Source organism: Apodemus sylvaticus, chromosome 4 (assembly GCF_947179515.1).
Source record: "Apodemus sylvaticus chromosome 4, mApoSyl1.1, whole genome shotgun sequence".
Lineage (NCBI taxonomy): Eukaryota > Metazoa > Chordata > Mammalia > Rodentia > Muridae > Apodemus > Apodemus sylvaticus.
The window spans coordinates 151790308-151810323 of NC_067475.1; the positions used below are offsets into that span (position 1 = coordinate 151790308).

Consider the following 20016-nt stretch of genomic DNA (forward strand, 5'->3'; position numbering starts at 1 on the left):
CAGATTTGTCATTCCTATTTTTAACAAGCATATATTTGAAATAACAATTAAATATTTATTATATTTAATTTGTATTTGATGTTAATATGATTACTGTACTTTATTTTTTGTACTTTATTTTATGCACAGAATATTTAAGTTAATTTATTAACAATAGATATATAATACTTAACAAAGAGACACACAAGGAATCTATGTAAAGAAAATAAGAGAATGTGGAGTATTCAGCTTTAAAAAACACTCCTTTATCACATCCCCTCCCCCAAGGTCCAGGGCTTATCACGGAATAGGATCAGACACAGTAGACATCTGAAGGAGACTAGTATCTGCTGAGCATGGCAGGGCCGTGGCACACATGAACTCCTAGTGGTTGTGATTGTGTGCCTTAGACCTACACAAGATAAAATCAGCTAAAATCCCAGCTCAGAAACCGAAAACGCTCATGAAGCTCCTCTCCGAGCTGAGGAGCCATTTTGCAATTGATGGCTGCTGGTGCTAGAAGAATCAGGATTTTAAAGGGGAGGAATTGGGAGATAGATTTGACTGAAAAACATTATACTCATGTCTGAACTTCTCAAACAATGAAAAATGTAATTATAAAGAAGTTGACAATAAGTAAAATTATGTCATCATTTTCCTTTTCTCTATCATGCAATAAAGGGGAATTTAGCTGTACAGAGTTCAGGGTTGAAGGTAATAGGATAGAGGATATTGGCCATCTAGCATCATGGATCTTTTCTGAGATAAAAGTCTAAAAAGTGAACACTGAGTATTCACTTTTAGCATTTTATTGTGGCTTGAAAGCGAATGGCCCCATAAGCTCCTATGTTGGAATACTTGAGCCTCAGTTGGTGAAATTGTTCGGGAAGGTTTAGAAATGACTCTATTGGAGGTGTTACTGGGAACTGTTTTAAGGTTCTCAAATACTTACTTCGATCCCAGGGTCTCTTAATCTCCTTCATGGCTATTTCCCAATATGTTAGCTCTCAATGTCTGCTCCAACACCATGCTGACTGAGTCTCCACCACAATGGTCATGGACTTTAATACTCTGAAACTGTAAACCAGAAATAAACACTTTTTTTTTTTAAAAAAAAAAGATGCATTGGTCATGATGTACTATCACAGCAATAGAAATATAACTCAAGCAGTTCAATAATTCATTTTAAAAAACTAGTTTTGAATAAATTGAAATAAAAGTTTCAATTTCTAACTTATATAATAATGAAAATTCCAGAAGAAATACAAGATGGTCTCTTTGTTACTCTCATGAAGTAACATTATATGGTTTCCATCCTGGTAGATCAGAGGCTTCTCTAGTCCCAGTCTCCATATGAGCCAATATCCACAATTAATCTCCTCTTATGTAGCATACATGTTCTACTGACTATACCTTCTGTATAGCTCGGATGCAGAACTCCCAGGCATCCAGGTGGCCAGATGAAACACTTCACAAACCAAGTGTGTGTAGTGGATGCCAGAATCACAGGACATAAACCTCTTGGAAAAAGAGATAGTTCAGGCACTTTGGAATTCCCTCAGCCTTTATCGAAAAACAAAAGCAAACTCCCCAAACAAAGAAACAAATAAGCACCCTCTGTCTTTTCAAAAGTATAGACTATTGCATGAAAATGAAGTGCATAGTGAATATCCAAGAGATGGAAAATCAATTTCAGAGCACTTAAAGAGAAACATTAAAGAATTTTTCGAAACTACAAAGACTTTCCAAATGCCCACTAAATCTTTACCTAGAGGCACTAACAGACAAAAGAGCATGGGGGTGCAGAAATAGGAAACTCTTAAGGAATGGTCTGAGTCTAACAAAAGAAATGTTATTTGAGACATAATTATTTGCTGTGGATGATGGCTCCTGTTTGTAATACCAGAATTCCTGGAGGTTAAAACACAAGAATTATTGCGAGATCAAGAAAGGACTGATCTATATAGTGAGATCCTGAATCCAAAAATAACAACTTTAATGTATTTTTAAAAAACATGCTTTATGATCTTCTCTAAACTTAGTCCTCTCAAGGTCAAGTATTTTGCTATGCTTGTTACAGTGAAGTCTGGTGTTGGATCTCTGGGACTCACTAAGCACAATAAATTCCTAGATCAAAGACATGATACCTTACAAACATATAAGAATACTTTTTCCTTTGACCCTCTTTCATATGCTGAGGAAAATCATAGAATATCTCCTTTTTTCCCCCAACCTCTAAATAGCCATGATATTCTCTGCCATCAATTCTTAAATATGCTATAATTTTCCTCATTTTTATTACATTACTTTGATAAAATTTATTGAAAAGTATGTACAGACAATGTATGATTATCTTTCCCCCCTTTCACAATTCCTGCCAGATCTCCCTGACCCCCCTACCTGATATTATATTCTTCATTTATAAATAAATCATTGTGTTTATCTTGTGTTAGCCTACTACTCCTAAGCATGGGGCCAGTCCTGAAAAGTGGTTGATATACTCAGTGAGACCTCTTAGAGAAAACTGATGTTTGTTTTTTTGTTTCCTTTGCTAGAAAATACCAATTTCACATAGCTTCTCTTTAGGCATTGGTCCATGTGTCCATTTCTCTCTCTTAGTGATGAGATCTCATCTGTTTTGAACCTTTACAGGTCTTTTGATGCCAAAGTCCCCATAGTTCAGAGGTGCTTCACTCTTATTGTGTTTGGAAGACAGTGCTTTCTTTGGGTCAACTATGACCTCTGTCTCTTACAGTCTTTCAACTTCTTCATCCTGATAGATCCATTCAGGACATTCAGGGCAGGAGTTTGTTGACGACATACCATTAAGGACTGAATGCTCTAGAGTCTCTCTCTCTGTCTCTCTTGTCCAGATGTGGGTTTCTGTGTTAACTACTAACTAATGCAAGAGGATGCTTTGCTGATATTTGTTAAGTGAGCCACTCTTACAGAGTTATAGCTTCTTGATCACTTTACTAACTCCCAGAAGATCTCAATTGCCTTTACTAAGAGAGGTTTAATTTTTGTTTCTTTGGCTCAAACTTTATATTAGATGTCATAGCTTCACAGCCAGAGTTTTGGACTCCCAGTTATATTTGAAATCTGTATCAATAACAAAAAATATTTTTAGTATAAGTAGGTCCCCAAAATTGTATGTTCATATTTTAATTAAACCTATTTATATCGCTTCTCAGCCTTTTGGTTAAGATCAAGTATAAACCTATTTATTTTTAAAATTCTTTTCAAAATAGTTTCTTTTATTTTTGAGATTGTAATATAATTGGATCATTTACCCACCCCCATTCTTCCTTCCAAACCCTCCCAGATAGACTTCCTTGTTCTTTTTTAAACTCAAGGCCTCTTTTTTCATTAATTGTGTTTATATATAAAAATATATTAAATACATATATAATATGTATTAAATATACCCATATACTAAGCACACAAGTCAGGGTGTGTTTCCCTTAGATAGACTATTTCTCTGGCTCTCAACATTCCTTAGTTACCTGTCCTTAGTTCTTTGTGTAGGGTCAAGCTGTCCCGGAATTTCCCTTTCCATGGTTTACTTATTGTGACTTTTGTTGAGCTCATGTTTAGATAACCATATTGGGAAGATTGTATGGCTGTAGTTTCTGACATTCCTGGGAGTCACAGTTTCGCAGCCACTCTCTGGTCTTTAGGTTCTCATATTCTTTCTGCCCCTACTCCGCAATGATCCCTGAGCCTTAGGTGTAGTAGTTGTATTCTAGCTATATCCATTGAGTCTAGGCCCCAAAACTCTATATTTTCATTGTTTATGATTTTTCCATAATGGTTTATGTCTGATGCATAGAGAAGTTTCCCTGATAGGAAGTGAGGGAACAGACTTATCTGTGGATATTTAGAAAGTAGTTAGAGATTGTGCTAGTTCAGTAAGGTGGTGGTTGTAGGTTCTCCTCCAATAACTGTGACTTCATTAGTACTGAGTAGTACTAGATTTCTATTACTGGACCTGACTTATCTCTTGAGTAATAAATTACCTTACACTTCTGGAGAGCAACCAAGGGCAACAGTAATAGCTTATAATGTTTTTGGAGTCATATACATAGTTTATATAAAAGTTACTATCCGATTATATGAAAATGCTCTTCACAAGAGCAAAGCCCTCACAGCTATTGCTATTCTCTGTGCTTGCTCACTAAAGGTGGGAGATGAAGACACTATGAAGTCCACACTCAGAAGGCTTTGAGCTAGAAATTGACTTAAAAAAAAAAAAACCCTCCTCCTTGAGGACTAGTTTTCACAGTACCAGAAGATAACATGTAATCTTCCAAGGGAGGCAATTAACCAGTTCTACTTAGCTAACACCTATTTCTCCTTTGTCTGAAATTCAAATCTAACTTGAGCATCATATATTTTACTTGCTGTCTCTAGACTTCAAATCTCAATCACATTCAAATGGTCTTTGCTTTTGTCCACGATGACTATTATTGAGAGACCATGTATCTCTGAAATGCAGTGTTCTTGTGCATTTAAGTTCAAGGTATTTGTCTTTGGTCAGCAGCTTTGAGCCCCTGTTTGTCCATCATACTACACAAAAGAAAAATCTCCTATTGCCTCTTTCTGCTGCATTTTCAGATATATGAACTTGCATTTCAGTTCAGTAAAGCTAATGCTCTTAGTCTGGATTTATTTATTTACTGATAAGTAAAGAAATGCGAATTATAAATATAGTAACATTTTATCTAAAAGCAATAACATGAAGCATATTAATTCATTTTAGGCTAGGTGGGGGTGCTATATGTAATCCTAATACTCAGGGACTAAAGAGGGGGATTGTTAGTTCAAAGTCAGCCTAGAGTCTGTATTAATCAAAAAAAAATAATCATCATTATCATAATTCTAAGAAAAAATTCTTATCTAATTCTTATTTTAACATTCTCCTTTATAACTTTACCTTTGATCATCACTGCCAGGCTTGAAACCATTAGTAGAGGATTACCAAGTATTGTGCTTAGGAAATGACTCTGTATTACTCCTCTGCTTACTGAGTCTTCTGGGGCATGCTGAGCTTCCCTGAGCAGTCAGTAAGTTGCTATCCTCAGCAGACCTCCATTCTTCTGCCACCTCTCTGCTTACCTTCATTGGACCTGCAAATCCTAAACCATACAGATCAACTGAGATATTTTCCATAAAATAGAGGATTCTCATGCTACACTCTACAGACCCACAGAAACTAAACAACAAGGAAGTCACAATTGAGGAAGCTTGAATCTCACTTAGAAGAGGGAATAAATTAGTCATAAAAAGGCAGATGGAGGGATGGAACTGGGTGGGAAAGGGGATGGGGAAAGGTATGGGGGAGGGTTCAGGATTAGGTGTGGGGAGGGACAGGAGAGATCGCCAGATGGCCATAAGAAAGAGTAGACGTCTGCAAACTGCTTAGGGTATGGAGATGAGGGCATTATCTAGGACATGGCAGACACCAGGTTTAAGGGAGGTGGCCAAGAATCAATGGGGGTGACCTCACCTGTGTCTGAGAGCATTGGGGATATGGAACCTGAAGAGGTCACCTCCTGTAGCCAGGCAGGAACTCCAATTCAGCCATAGGGAAGCCATCCCATCCATGAAACTTTTGACTGAAAATTTTTCCTGTCTACAAGAAATGCAGAAATGCGAGATGCAGCAGAGACCGAGGGAATGGCTAAGCAATAACCACCCCAGCTTGAGACCTGATGACTGGGCGAGCACCAGGTCCAGACGTGATTAATGATGCTCTGTTATGCTGGCAGACAGGAGGAATATAACATAGCTGTCCTTTAAGAGTCTCCATCCTGTATCTAGTTTAGGCAGATACAGAAACACACAGCCAAACAGTGGAAGGAGCTTGGAGTCTCCAATGATGAATTTATGTCAGTTATATTAGGATTGAGGAACCTGATGGGGAGAGGAACTCCACAGAAAAACCAACAGAGATAACTAACCTGCTCCCTTGAAACTCTCAGAGACAGAACTACCAAGCAAAGAGCATACACGGGCTGGACCTAGGCCCCTAGCACATATGTAGCAGATGTGCAGATTGGTCTTCATGTGGGTCCTGAAGAGATTGAGCAGAGGCTATCCCAAAAGCTGTTGCCTGTCCATGGGATAGGTTCTTCTGGCCGGGCTGCCTTAGTCTGGCCTTTTTGGAGGAGGATGTACCTAGTGCTACAGAGACTTGATGTGCCAAAGTTAGAGGATATAGGGCAGGACTCAACTATATCAGGATGGAGACAGGGAAGTGTAGGGAGGATGGAGGGGAGTGTGGTGGGAGGGTATGGCGAGGAGGGTGCGGTGAGGGGGATGTAAAGCAAATTAAAAATAAGAAGAGTAGCAGATGCTTAATGCACAAGTTCATGATGAATTTATGTCAGTTATATTAGCTACTCAAAAAATAATTTTTTCATGAGCCTTTATGAATTTTGATAATCTGCACAGTGATTCTTTTATCAAGTGTGTTAAGGAATACAATAATTTGTAATAGTAAGTTTGGAGTCAAGATAATATATTAAGTACATATATCAGATCTGTTTTTACTCTCCCTAAAGTTCTTTAGCAATAAAGTCAGAGGATTTTTTTCAAAAGATATAAATCCACAAGGAGACAATATGAAAAAACAACTGAATATTGGAAAATACAGACAGGTGGCAATTAACCTGCAGAGTCTGAAAAATGCTACAGCCAAGAAACTGAGCACTAACCTGATTTACACTCAAGAAATCTCAAATGACTCTGGCATGTCTTAATTTATATGCCAATTATAATGAACTAAAGAATTCCAGATCGCTGGTAACAATAAGAAAAACAATAACCAGTACAAAATCAACCAAACAAACAAATAAAACCCCCAAAACATTCTGGATAAGTCTGAAAAAGACCAGAATTTGTGTCAGTGCATTGAGTAAAGTAAGATCTCTCCGCATCTGTGTTGATAGCCCAAGAAGGAGCAACAACAAAAATGGTAGAAGAGATGGTTCACTGTTTACTAGAGCTGTTGTATCCATCTGAGCTTTGGTTTTTCACACCTTTTGCATTTGGGATTACTACCAGTTGATTCCCACCAAACTCTGGAGCCCCATACCCTTGGCTTAGGTTCCAGCTTTCACACAGCAAATCTTCACAGGTTTGCATTGTGAAATCTGTGAAGAACAGCTATAATCTGGAAATTCCATCATCAGTCTATCACATGGAAAAACTGCTTGTTCTCTGTCAGTAGAAGTATATATAAGTATGAGGAGACAAAAAAGATTGAGGGGGTGAGGGTTGTATATGCTTGAGAGTTAAAGCTTGAGACTCAAAGGTTGTGTGCTTTAACCAAAACAAGGACAATGATTCAAATTATGAATAATTTTTTATTGAAAAGGGAAGTAAAAACACTTTATGATAAAATTAAAGATTTACATGGAAAATATTTCAGATAAACACGTTAAAATCGACAGTTTTCATGGAAAATTAAAGAGTAAAGTAGTATACATGTAAAACATTGCTAAATTAATTGAAATATGGGATAGAAACACTTTATGATAGAATTGAAGATTTACATGGAAAATATTTCTGATAAAATTGCAGAAAAAGTAGAAAAACATGTTACAATTGAATATTATCATGGAAAATTTTATGTAGATATAATAATGGTAGGCATAAATGTATTCCTAAGTTGATTGAAAGTGGAATTATAAACATGTTCTGATAAACTTGAAGATTTACATGGAAAATATTTCTGATAAAATTGAAGAAATATATAGAAAAACATGTTAAAATTAAAGATTATCATGCAAATTATACAAATAAAATGATAGGCATAAAGATAATTCTAAGTTGGTTGAAGGTGAACTTATAAACCTTTTCAGATAAGATTGAAGATTTACTTGGAAAATATTTCTGGTAAAACTCAAGAAATATATAGACAAACATGTTAAAATTGACTATTTCATGGAAAATTTTACATATAAAATGGTAGCTATAAAAACTTTCTAAATTGCTTTAAGGTAGAATTAAAAACATTTGTGATGAAATCAAAGATTTATTTCTGGTAAAATAAAAGAAATATAAATAAAACATTAAAATTGGAGATTAACATAAAAATGCAGATAAAATGATAGACATAAAATAACATTGTTAAATTAATTAAAAGGGGAATTACAAACATTTTCTGATAAAACTGATAATTTACATGAGAAATATTTCATTAGTTTATGTTTCTTTATTGGAGAGTTGAGTCCATTGTTAAGAGATATTAAGAAATAGTGATTGTTGCTTCTTGTTATTTTTTATGTTATTTTTATGTTTGTGTGGGTATCTTCTTTTGGATTTGTTGGAAGATTACTTTCTTGCTTTTTCTAGGGTGTATTGGCATTTTCCATCAATTATCCTTTGTAGGGCTGGATTTGTGGGCATATATTATGTAAATTTGATTTTATCATGGAATATCTGGGTTTCTCCATCTATGATGATTGAGAATTTTGCTGGGTATAGTAGCCTGCATTTGTGTTCTCTAAGACTATGAATATTGAAGACCCAAATCCCATCCTTAAATTCTAGAACACTCCAGCTTTTCAGCAGCAGATTTGTCAGACACAAAGGGAGGAGAGAATGTAGCTGAACCAAAGCATTGGGAAAATCTGGACAACCTTGGAAATTATCTATATCTTGATTATAGTATGGGTGACATAAAATTATATCTTTGTGAATATCTAGGTTTTATCACATATAAATTGTGCTTCTATATAGTAGATTTTAAATCCCTCTTATCAACAACTAATTGATAAAAAAAAATATTCATAGTCTAAGAGATACCCTGGAAAGGCTTGATCTAGCACTGTAGGGGAGTACCAGGACAGAGAAAAAGGAAGGAGGTGATTGGAGAATGGGTGGAGAGAAGAAGCCTTGTGGAACATATGGAGAGGGGGGAATTGGGAAATGTGAAATCATTTGGATTATAAGCAAAGAATAGAGAAAATAGAAAAAACAAATAAATTCACAATATTTAGAACAACAACAAAAAATGTACTACAAAACCTGGGAAATCACAGAAATGAAACAATACTGTAAAATCATCAGAATATAAACTATGAAACTGAAATCTTCCAAAAAGGAAAGCAACAAATCACCAATTAGAAAGCTTCCTGCCAAGGTTCAAAGATCATTATGGAAGAGGGATTAGAAAGGGTAGAAGAACCAGAGGCAGATGTATGTAAAATACAACTGTTTTCCTGTCACAACAGGGCAGTTATATATAAGAACTCACAAGAGTTGTGGCAGCATACACATGACCTAGAAAGACAAAAGCTCCAGAGAGACAAAAATCCCAGGATGGAGGATTGAGGAGGATACAAAATCCCACCCTTAGCTGAGGACAGATTGGCAGTTGATAACCAATAGGAAACACAGCTTTGTTTTTCTTAAGAGTATAGTCCTGCTAAGTTAACCAAGCTCTCTACTGGATGGTTATATGGCCAACAATATATTAGCAGAATAGATTGTATTTGATGGAATTTTAAAAAACGAGAACACGAAGTTGGGTAGATAAAGAAAATAGAGAATGATCAAAATATTTTTTTTAAAATCTTCAAAAACTACTTAAAATATTTTTAAAAACAAAAATAGGGCTGACTATTTGGTACTGGGTAACATACAAGGAATGTTATATAAACTGTGAATGTTTATTATGTATTTAGGAATATTTATAATCCTATGCACGTATGTATGCATATATGTATGCATTTTTCATATGCGTATATGTATGAAAAAATAATGAGAAGAAAGACCTGGAAAAATTTTAGTGTTTTTTTCTATTAATTAATTAATTTATTCACATTACACCCTGATCATAGTCCCCTCACACCCAATCCCCCTCCTCACAGGCTCCTTCCCACCACCTCTCCTCTTCATCTCTGAGAAGGGAGATGTACCCACATGGGTATTAACCCACCGTGGCATCTCCAGGCACTGCAGGAGTAGGTACATCCTCTTCCATGTAGGCCAGAGAAGCAGCCTAGGTAGGGGAAGCAGACCCATATGTGGGCAGCATAGTCAGGATAGAACCTTGCTCTCAGTTGTCAGGAAACCAGCATGAAGACCAACCTGCACATCTGCTACACATCTGCACATCTGCACATGGGCAGCTACCTAGGTCTAATTGACGTATGATCTTTGATAGATGGTTCAGTTTCTGGGATCCCCCAAGGGTCCAGACTCGCTGATTCTCTTGGTCTTTTTGTGGAGTCCCTATCCTCTCCTTGTTCCTCAATTCTCACCCCAACTCTTTTACAGGACTTCCTGAGGTCAGTCTAATATTTGGCTGTGGGTCTCTGCATCTGTTTCAGTCAGCTTCTGGATGGAGCTTTTGGAGGACAGTTATGCTCCTGTCTGTGAATCCAGGCTGACAGATACAAACATAGCCTGAGGCTCAAAAAATAGTTGAAGTAGAAAGGCAGGGAGAGGCCTGGATTTGAAAGAGAGTAAAAAGTATATAAGAGGGTTTGGAGGGAAGAAAGAGAAGGGCCAAGTGATTAATATATCATTATCTCAAAAAAGCAATAAAAAGGGATATAAGAAGGAAAATATGGCTTTCACCTTTTTATGTTAAAATACTAGTGAAAACATAGAGAAAACATATAATACACCAAACATCTTAGACAAGAAAGACCTATGGTAACAGTCTGAAATGGGTCTGCCACACTAAGTAATAAAATTTGAAAAATTTGAATGAAACTTGACACACATCAAAAAGACTATTATAGTAACTTTTAGAATAATGAGAGAGCAAGGGAAACAGAGAGAGAGAAACAGAGAAAGATATAAACCCACAGAGAATGAAACACACAGAGAGAAACAGAGAAACAGGGAGAGACAGAGACAGAAAGACAGAGACAGAGAGAGACAGAGAGAGAGAGACAGAGACAGAGAGAGACACATAGAGAATTCTGGACCAGAAAAAACTTCAAATATTTTTAATATAATTTCAAAATTTTATTAAACCCTGCAAGATCTGGATTAAACTGAACTTAGATGCTTCAGAAATACAAAAGGCAAAGAAACCTTGAATCCTACCTAATTAGCATAAATGGAGACAACATTTTCAAACACATAAGAACCAGTTGACCTATTTGAAAGCTCTTATCAATGATTTGTCAAGAAACTGCTGGAGGATAACTGTTTCTAAATGAGGACAATCCCAAATTATGAAAATACAAAGGAAATAGGGTACTGAATACAGGTCTTAATGGAAAAACAATTTCCAAGAAAATGCATCATGAAGTCTCAGAGTTCTGAGCATAATGTGAAAGTCCATGAAGGTATGCACCAGATGAGTTGTGACCAATCGCGTTACGAAGCATATTCACTGCTTCTCACAGTGAGAACAAACTGCCAGGTAAACCCGGCCACTGTGTCATCTAAGGCTGCCTTACTTTGATTCTCTGATTGCCTTGCTGTCAAGTGTCCTGGATCTTCTATCAGGTCTAAGGGCTTGAGCATCAATTCTCCATGCAGAGACGTTTGTTCTGACTGGTCTCTCCTTTGTTGGAAAGTCTGGATCACATCTCAGCCTTATGAAGGACTAGCATTCAGCTGAGACATTCTCACAGCCTTCTTCATAAGAACATTTTGTCAACTGTGAGATAAACGGAAACCAGACTCCACCAACATCTGTTTTTCTAGACTCTTTCTTCTGATAGAATAATATTGTGATATCACCTATCTAAAATAAAACCAAACTAAACTAAACTCAGTGTCTCAGATGTAAGCGTCTTGGTGCTTCAGGATCATATACGTGATTGAATTATTATAAAAGAAATGTGTAGGGTAGTGAATAACGCAAAAGCTAGGATAGGAAGAACATCGAGGAGGTTAGAAGACACTTAGGAAGCTGTAAAGACCAGTAACATAGTTTCTTACCTTATAGGGAACATATATAACAGTTTTATGATATGAATTTAATTGATCTTATATATTGTCTTCATATTATAACATCTTCAGCTGAGCACACATCCTGTGACGAGTGTCATGTTTTAGGAACAGAGATAAAGTGCTCAACTCTACTTCTCATATTTTAAGTACACTATGAACTTCTATAGGACGTACATCCGGCACTTAATGTCTCCACGAATCAGGTGTCAGACAAATACATTGAATTTTAATATTTCAAAGTTGCTGGAGGATACGGATGATTTAAAATTATAATCAGTAAAACTTGTACTTCCTTTTTTAATGTGGTGAAACGTTTGGTACCCACAAACGATGCAGTAATTTTATGTTAATTGATCAAGCTATTTTATGCTTCAGAAGCAAAAACTTCCACTGTTAACTCCCAACTGTATTTTCTTCGACCCGTACGTATATCAAATATGTTAATATTACCACTTTCCATAGATGGGTGTCAGAAAGAGAGGGACCCTGAGACTGTGAGAGAACTTGGCTTAAATTGGCAACTAATGAAATTGGAAAGGCACATGAGAGATTAGTAAATGATTAAGTCGAATATCTAAGGACTAATGCAGCCAGTGGAATAGCGAGAAAATGGAGTTACACGTTCTGATGAGAAATCAGGGTTTATTAGTCTGGTACTGAATTTACTGAAGTTCCAATAAATTGGTAAATTTAGAGAAATATTTTCTCAACATTACAGTACTCCAAGGTTGTTTACTATAAATATTTTGTGAATTTCTCTGTCGTTAAATTGCCATCTTGTGTTTCACAGAGAAATGCTCCCTTAGTGGAGAAAATGCTTAATAATGGGTCCCTCAATCTCTCCCTCTCTCCTTCTCTCCCTCTGTTACCCCCCCCTCTCTCTCTCTCTCTCTCTCTCTCTCTCTCTCTCTCTCTCTTGCTCACACACACACACACAGACACACACACACAGAGAGTTTTAAATGGACTTAGACATGTTGAAGTATCATCTTAACTTGAGCACTAATTCATTTGTTCATTCATTATTTTCTATAAAATAAATATAAGCTATTGAATATGTCCTCAACCTAATGAGAGAAATTCACATACAAAATTATATTAAGCCCTCATAAAGAGGACAGATAATTTTTTAAATACAAGAGTGATAAGCAAATGGAAAACTAAAATATTGACTGATTTATAAAGTACTTTCCTTTCATATTCAAATAAAAGATGAAGAAAATAAAGGCTAAATTTTTTCAACATGTATACATTTTTGTTTTGTTTTGCTTTGTAGATTGCATTTCAGTGTGTATCCCTGGCTGGCCTGGAACTCGCCCTGTCCACTTGCCCTATCTTTTGATTACTGGGATTAAAGGTGTTTGCTACTATGCCTGGCCTCAGTAGATATATTTGATATGTAACTATATGTCTTATTTCTTAGTGCCTAGCCATTAGGTATATAAGCTTTAAGAAAATTAGTATCTAAAGCTTGGTTTCCTAACAAGCAATATAGGAGAATATTTTAAAGAAAGTATACATCTTTTAGGGTTGTTGTGAGTAGTGAAATTAGTATGCACAAAATGTTTAGAGATTTCATTGGTACTTAGCATTTGATACATGTGAGTCATTCAGGGGTCACATGGGAACATGATGTGGTGACTTAGTTTTGTGTTTCTTAATGTCGTCTGAATAACATAGAAATTAACACAGAAAATCATAGGTTTTGTTGCTTTCAGACCCCTTGGTTTTTTTATATCTAAAATTTCAACTTCAGCTGCATGATTCAATCAGATCTCAAGCCGCATTAAACTTCTAATTTTGTTCCTTTTATAGGATGTCAGAACATTTGTCCACTGAACGTCCCCAATCCTTTAATCTCTGCTCCAGTTTCTCAGACTTTTACATCTTGTTCGGCCTCTGGGAATGGCATTATCTCTCTTTGCCTTTGGATATCAATGCAGAAGCTTTGTGTCTAACTGTTTTAAAAACTTAATATGTTCTCACTGGCGTCTTTGGTTCTCAATGCTATTATTGGGAATGGAGATGATAAAAATAGAATCCCTATTTATTTTTCATGTGGATGTCTTCAGCGCCTCAACCTTGCCACACTTGCCAGCAGTAGGCTTTCTGCAAAGCTTGCTTTCTGCTTTTATCAAACTCAGCCCTGGCTGGCCATGGGAGCCTAATAACCACTGACGGAGCTCCTAGGCAAGCTTTCTATAATCCCGCAGGCTCTCCTCTTCCTCAGCATACACATAATCACCCTATCTCGGTGGGGCGCTAGGCGAGATACAAAAGAAAGGAGGATAATCAGAGCTGTGACGTTGGAAGAAGGCTACAAAGGAAGGTGTGAGGGGACAATGAGAATGAATCAAGAAATCAACATTTATTTTGGATTCACTACGTGTCTGGCACAGTGCTAGATGCTTTCCACGTATGATTCTATTGCATCCTTACAGACTAAATAATAGGATCATTAGCCCTGTTTAGTGAATGATGAAATCAAGTACTACAGGTATTAAGCAAACAACTTGAAATTATACAGTTACCAAAAGGTGGGACCTAAGCTTTCCAGTGTGTGTTTTTTTTTCTCTTTATCTTCCACATAGGGGAAGGGTCCAAGGGTGTGTTTAAATGTTGTGGAGGAGCTGAAATGGAAGAAAAGCCTCATTTTCTTTTTTTCCTTCCTTTCTTCCTTCTTTTCTTCCTCTTTTCCTTTCAGTAAGCTCTAATAGTGTGTTTATAATTGTAACATAAACAGTGATACAAACATCTTTACATTAATATCAGGAACACAAAGTTCTGTAGTTGAGATGAGCAAAAATATGAGGCTTCAGGACAATTCAAAAGCTGAATCAAGATAACAGGAAAATGTAATGTAACTGGGGAAGAATCACATTAACTATTGCTGAGTTTTACTGTGAGAACTACATTACGATGAACTTAGTAAACTTATTCTGGAAAGAACATGAACATTTCATGGGGTGGGAAAGTAACTCACATTCACAGATATTTTACAATATTGATTCTCATTTGTTGACAGAAAATGTTTAATAAAAAATTTTGGACCCAAAACTACTTGCTTTCACATAATGAATTGATAATACCAAGTGCGTATTACCGATTTCTGCTTTTACAACAATCAAAGGAGATCTTTGAAATTATCCTTTTCCTTTGGCTCTTTGTCAGTTTTTGTAATTCTTCAGTGAGCACCCAGGTGTGCTTACTATGTAAACAATTTCATAAGTACGCACGCTTACAATATACATATGCTGTAAAATCCACTGTTCTAGTCCTGAAATCTATACTCTCAACAAACTTACTCTGGAATCTAGAAAATACAAGACTGAATCAATGAAAGATGATCTGGTCATTGGCAGAATACAATGGTAGATTTCATATTGTACTGAGGATAAAAGAAGGACATCTTAGGTAGACATGGAAAAATAAAATCCAGTACCAGGATTACTGACACATGCTTTGAAGATGCTTAGAGCACACGTGGAAAGAGTGATCAAGTGTTTAATGTTTACAAAGTTTCTAATGTGGTAGCTTATAAGTATAATCCCAGGCTATGGGATATTGATGCCTGAGAATTGCAAATTTGAGGACAGTCTGGAATACACAGTGGTTTCGCGGTGGATGGATCTGAGCTGCATAGTGAAAATCCATCTTAAAATTGCAAAAGCTGGAGAGACTTCTTTATGGTAGACTATTTCCTTTCACACCCAAGACCTTGAGAGGTTTAAAACTCAGCACCAATAAAAAAAAAAAAAAGTCCCAGGCCCATTGCATCCTCTGAATGTAGACCGGTGACAATGAGTCTAGTATATGTGACCGTTTTTATTTGCTATTCATGGAAAACATATTGCTCTAGAACAGGGCTTCTCAATTTTCCTGATGTTGTGACCCTTTAATAGAGCGTTTCATGTTGTGGTGACTCTAAATCACAAAATTGCTTCATTGCTATGCCATAAGTCTAATTTTGCTTCTGTGTGAATCATAGTGTAAATACTGGATATGCAGGGTATCTACTATAAGAAATGCCTGTTGGGGCTGTGACCCACAGGTTGAGAGGCATTGCTCTAAAGAAAGGCTGTGAACAATGGGTCAAACCTTGCATTCCACGGAGAAAGGCTGACTGCTCAGCTGTCATTCACACAACCCAGAATGTAACTACAGAGGAAACATACTGAGGCTTCCTTTTGTGCCAGTCTGATGACTATACAACAAAATACCATGAGGATCTGCAGTACTAAGTTCCTAGATATTTTGGGGTTCCTTTTCATTTGAGTTCATTTCAATTTCTTGAATCTTGAAACTGATCTTTAAATGAGCGAAGGAACTCTGTCCCTATGGCTGAAAGGCATTCTTATGCTATTCATTAATATTCCTTTGAGAGATATAGTCAGAGAGGCTTCTACAACATAATTATACTCCAAGGAGGCTCAATTATAGTTTCATGAAATTCTAATGGATAAAAGTTACTTTCCAAATCAAACACAGCAGTCACCACCTGTTCGGAATTAAGGGTGAGACCTTTGCTTTAGAAATACAAATGCTACTGTGGAGGGACAGTTCTTTGTAAATAGACAACTTGGTTTGCCTCTTAGTAAGTAGAGGCTTATGTGCTGCTTGTATACATACTAGCAAGAAACTCGCCCTTAGTATGTGGGAAGGACAAAAAGCAACACAAGACGAGAGCTCCTGCTGAACTTAGTTTCATCCCTTCCTTGGGCCTCTTACCAATTGATGAAGCCACCATTTTCCATCTGTACATGGAAAGAATGATAGATACATCAAAGTACAGCTGTGAGGCTTTGAAACTCCATGAGTGAAAATTCTCCCCGAGATATCTCAAAAATACCATTGTTCTCAAAATACCTGGAAACATCTTGAGAGAAATTAATAAGCCCGTAAAACCAGTCGAAAACTGCAGTCTCAAGTTCCTTCATCAGAAGTAAAAAGCAGCTTCCCTCAGCAGATTATTGTATATACTATACCCTATTGTAATTCTATTGTTATTAAAGTGACTGGTATTAGAATTGAGTCCTTTCTAGAAATCAGAAATCTTAAATATCTGATTCCATTCTTTTTAGTTTTCAAATGAGAAAACAGGGACTCAGAAAGGTCAGTTGAGTTTTAAAAATCACACAGAAATTCAGAGGAGGGCTATTTTTACCCTAAAGGGATTTCATGATCCTTTGTTTAAGCCCTGTCTGCCACAATTCACTGCCTTCAAAATATGCAAAAAGCATGTGAAATCAGGTTCTATTTCAGTCACGTAAGAATCTTAAATCCCAGCACCCTCTAAGGTGAAACAGTCAGCCTCTATATAACATAGTGTGAATGCTTGCAAGAAGTCTCCTTTTGGTAAAAATCACTCCTCATCAGCATCTGTCAACCTCCAGATAATCACGGGATTCTGCCTTATGCCAGTTCCATGTAACTAATTTTAACCAATGCAGTCAGAGTGGAAATAGTGTCTGTGACTTCTGGATGGAAGCTTTTGCTTTTTAATTTTTTAATTATAGATGATCTTAATTTGAAATCATGGTATTTATGGTCAATGAAGCCTCACTCAGCTAGCATTCCGGACTTTTATCAAGGAGGCCATTCTGACCTACATTGGGCATGTAATAAGAACAAGGTACTTTGTTCTTTCAAACAATTGAATATTGGACTCACTTATTACTGCACCATAATCTCATTTATACCTAAAACATTCTGTGGAGAGAAATGTAAATCATTCTGTGCTTCTTGACTTTCTTATCTCTTTTACTCATTGCTGTAAAATCTAGTTTTATATGATAATAAATATTGGCAAATTACTTAGCAACTGACTCAGATAGTAGCAATGACTTTCCATGGTATCATGCATGCCTATTTGTTGCATATAGAAAACTCCTTGCCTCTTTTTTATTACAAGTCAACATTTTTGGAGTCTGAGATCTCCCCTAGATTACTCTTTCCTTCACTATTTTCTCTTGCACAGACATTTTTGCAAATGCACTTTTAACCCCCCAATTTGTCGTTTGTTTTTTAACATCTCAGATTAATACACTTTTCATGCTAAGACTAACACTTGCTCAAAATATCTGTTCTTTGAGATGTGCTTTTTGAGTAATAGGATTCATTACCCTGGAATTATTAATTTACCTTAGTTTAGAAAGCCAAAAATGAGACTGACCTGAAATTTCTTAATCTATAGAGAGATATCTTCAGAACGACTTCTGGTGCTTGTTTGGTAGATCTCAGAACAGCTGGAGTGAACCATCAAGGGTGGGCCTTATAGCCCAGGTTTGACCTGGCTCTAGCTTTTATTGTACATTCTGGAGAGTCAGTAATCAATTCACACAAAACCAAAATCCAGCAGAGAGAAAAGTATTCAAAGTTATTCAAATGATTAAAGCGTGGGTTAAGTTTAAAAATACAGAACCCCAGATTCCAGCATCAACACATTATTTACAAAGTTTACTATATTATATCACAAGAGTCTAGGAACTGAAGAAGCTCCCATCCTCATGGTACTTGATGGATTAAATAATGAGAACCTTTGGGAAAGATGTTTTGTCTCATTGATATACATGGCACATGCCATTACCTTGGAAAAATCTGAAAGAAAGCTCTTGCCGTTTTCAAAGACTTGGCTAAGATGATGGCCAATATTCAAGTAATAATGGTAGAAAAGTGATCCTGTTTTCTTAAACATCTAAAACCTTCACAGTTAAAGATATGGTTTAAACAGTTTAAAAATGATGTATGGGAGATTATTTTGGAACAGACTTTTGAAAGATTAATTGGTGTTTATTTTGAACACTGAAATAATGAAATAATTAGATTTGACCTATTTATAGACAATTTAGTAACTAAATTAAAAAATTGAAAAATACATTGCTAGTTTATACAGTAAAACTAAATGATGATGTGGTTAATGTCCTGTCAAAAATAGAAGGTAATTTTTATGAAAGTAAAGAAATGTTAGTACTCCCCTGGACCAGGACAAGAGATGTACTTGAGCCTAAAAACAATACATATGGTGAAGATATTGTCATCTACCTTTTGGTATCTAAACACTGTTGTTGTTGTTGTTGTTGTTGTTGTTGTTATCATGATCATCATCATTATCATTATAAAATGAAAATAGATTATAAAATAAATGTAATTTTGACAACTTATGAAATGGCTCATTAAAATAAAATACAGTTGGAGGCCCAGGTAAAGTGTTAACATTGCAAATATAAGGACTTGAGGTTATCTTTCTAACACCAATGTAAAACATCGGATGTGGCTATATGCATCTATAATTTCAGCACTGGAAGGCAGAGACAGGAAAATCCCTATGCTTTCTCCAATTAGTGAATTACAGATCAGTGGGAGATCTTGTCTTAAAAAGTGAATTGGAGGACGATAAACCGGACATGGACCTCTGGGTCCTATACATGCATGCACAAATATGCATACCTGTACACACATGCATACACTACACACACATAGACACACCAAAAATTAAATAAAAATAAAGTGACCTGAAATGAGACCAAAAAATTGAGTTTGGACTGACACTTGATCCAGAACATTCCCCAGAAGGCAGCAAATGTGTGCGTTGAAGTAGTACAGAAAGGAGGTATGACTAGTAAAGCACTTCTGAGACAGAAGTCAGTATTCCACAGTCAGCGTCGGAGCATACTGTGATTCTATACTCCTCAGCTATACTTCAGTGTTGAAGGGAAGAGGAAAATCATTCAGTGTTACTGAGAACACAAGGAAGGAAGTGGAATCAAAAGGTAAGTTATGTGCACTGGCTTTGTTCATTCCCCAAAGCATAATTGTTCTTATCGTGAAAATATCCCTTCCAATTACTTATATGAGACACTTAAAAGAAAAGAGTTTAAATCAGAAACAACATCTTATGCAGGAGAGTGGATGATACAATGCTAAGGAAGTCTGTCAGCTCTACCACAATAGAAATTCTGTCTGTTCTGCTTTTTATGGAAAGTCCCATACCTAAAGGGGGACCTATCACAAGAAAGGAAACACCCAATAAAGGAAATAACAGATCTGTGTTTCATTTTCAGAAACCTTATGTAATTGTCAACTATGAACAGACTGAGACACTAAAATAAA

General features: G+C 36.3%; 1 non-coding gene across 1 annotated transcript; it reads left to right on the forward strand.

The window, feature by feature from the left end:
• Positions 1–18846: 18846 nt before the first annotated feature.
• On the forward strand, positions 18847–18974 carry LOC127683959 (U6atac minor spliceosomal RNA). Its single transcript, XR_007977717.1, has one exon. It is a non-coding gene; the product is annotated as a U6atac minor spliceosomal RNA (small nuclear RNA).
• Positions 18975–20016: the final 1042 nt, after the last annotated feature.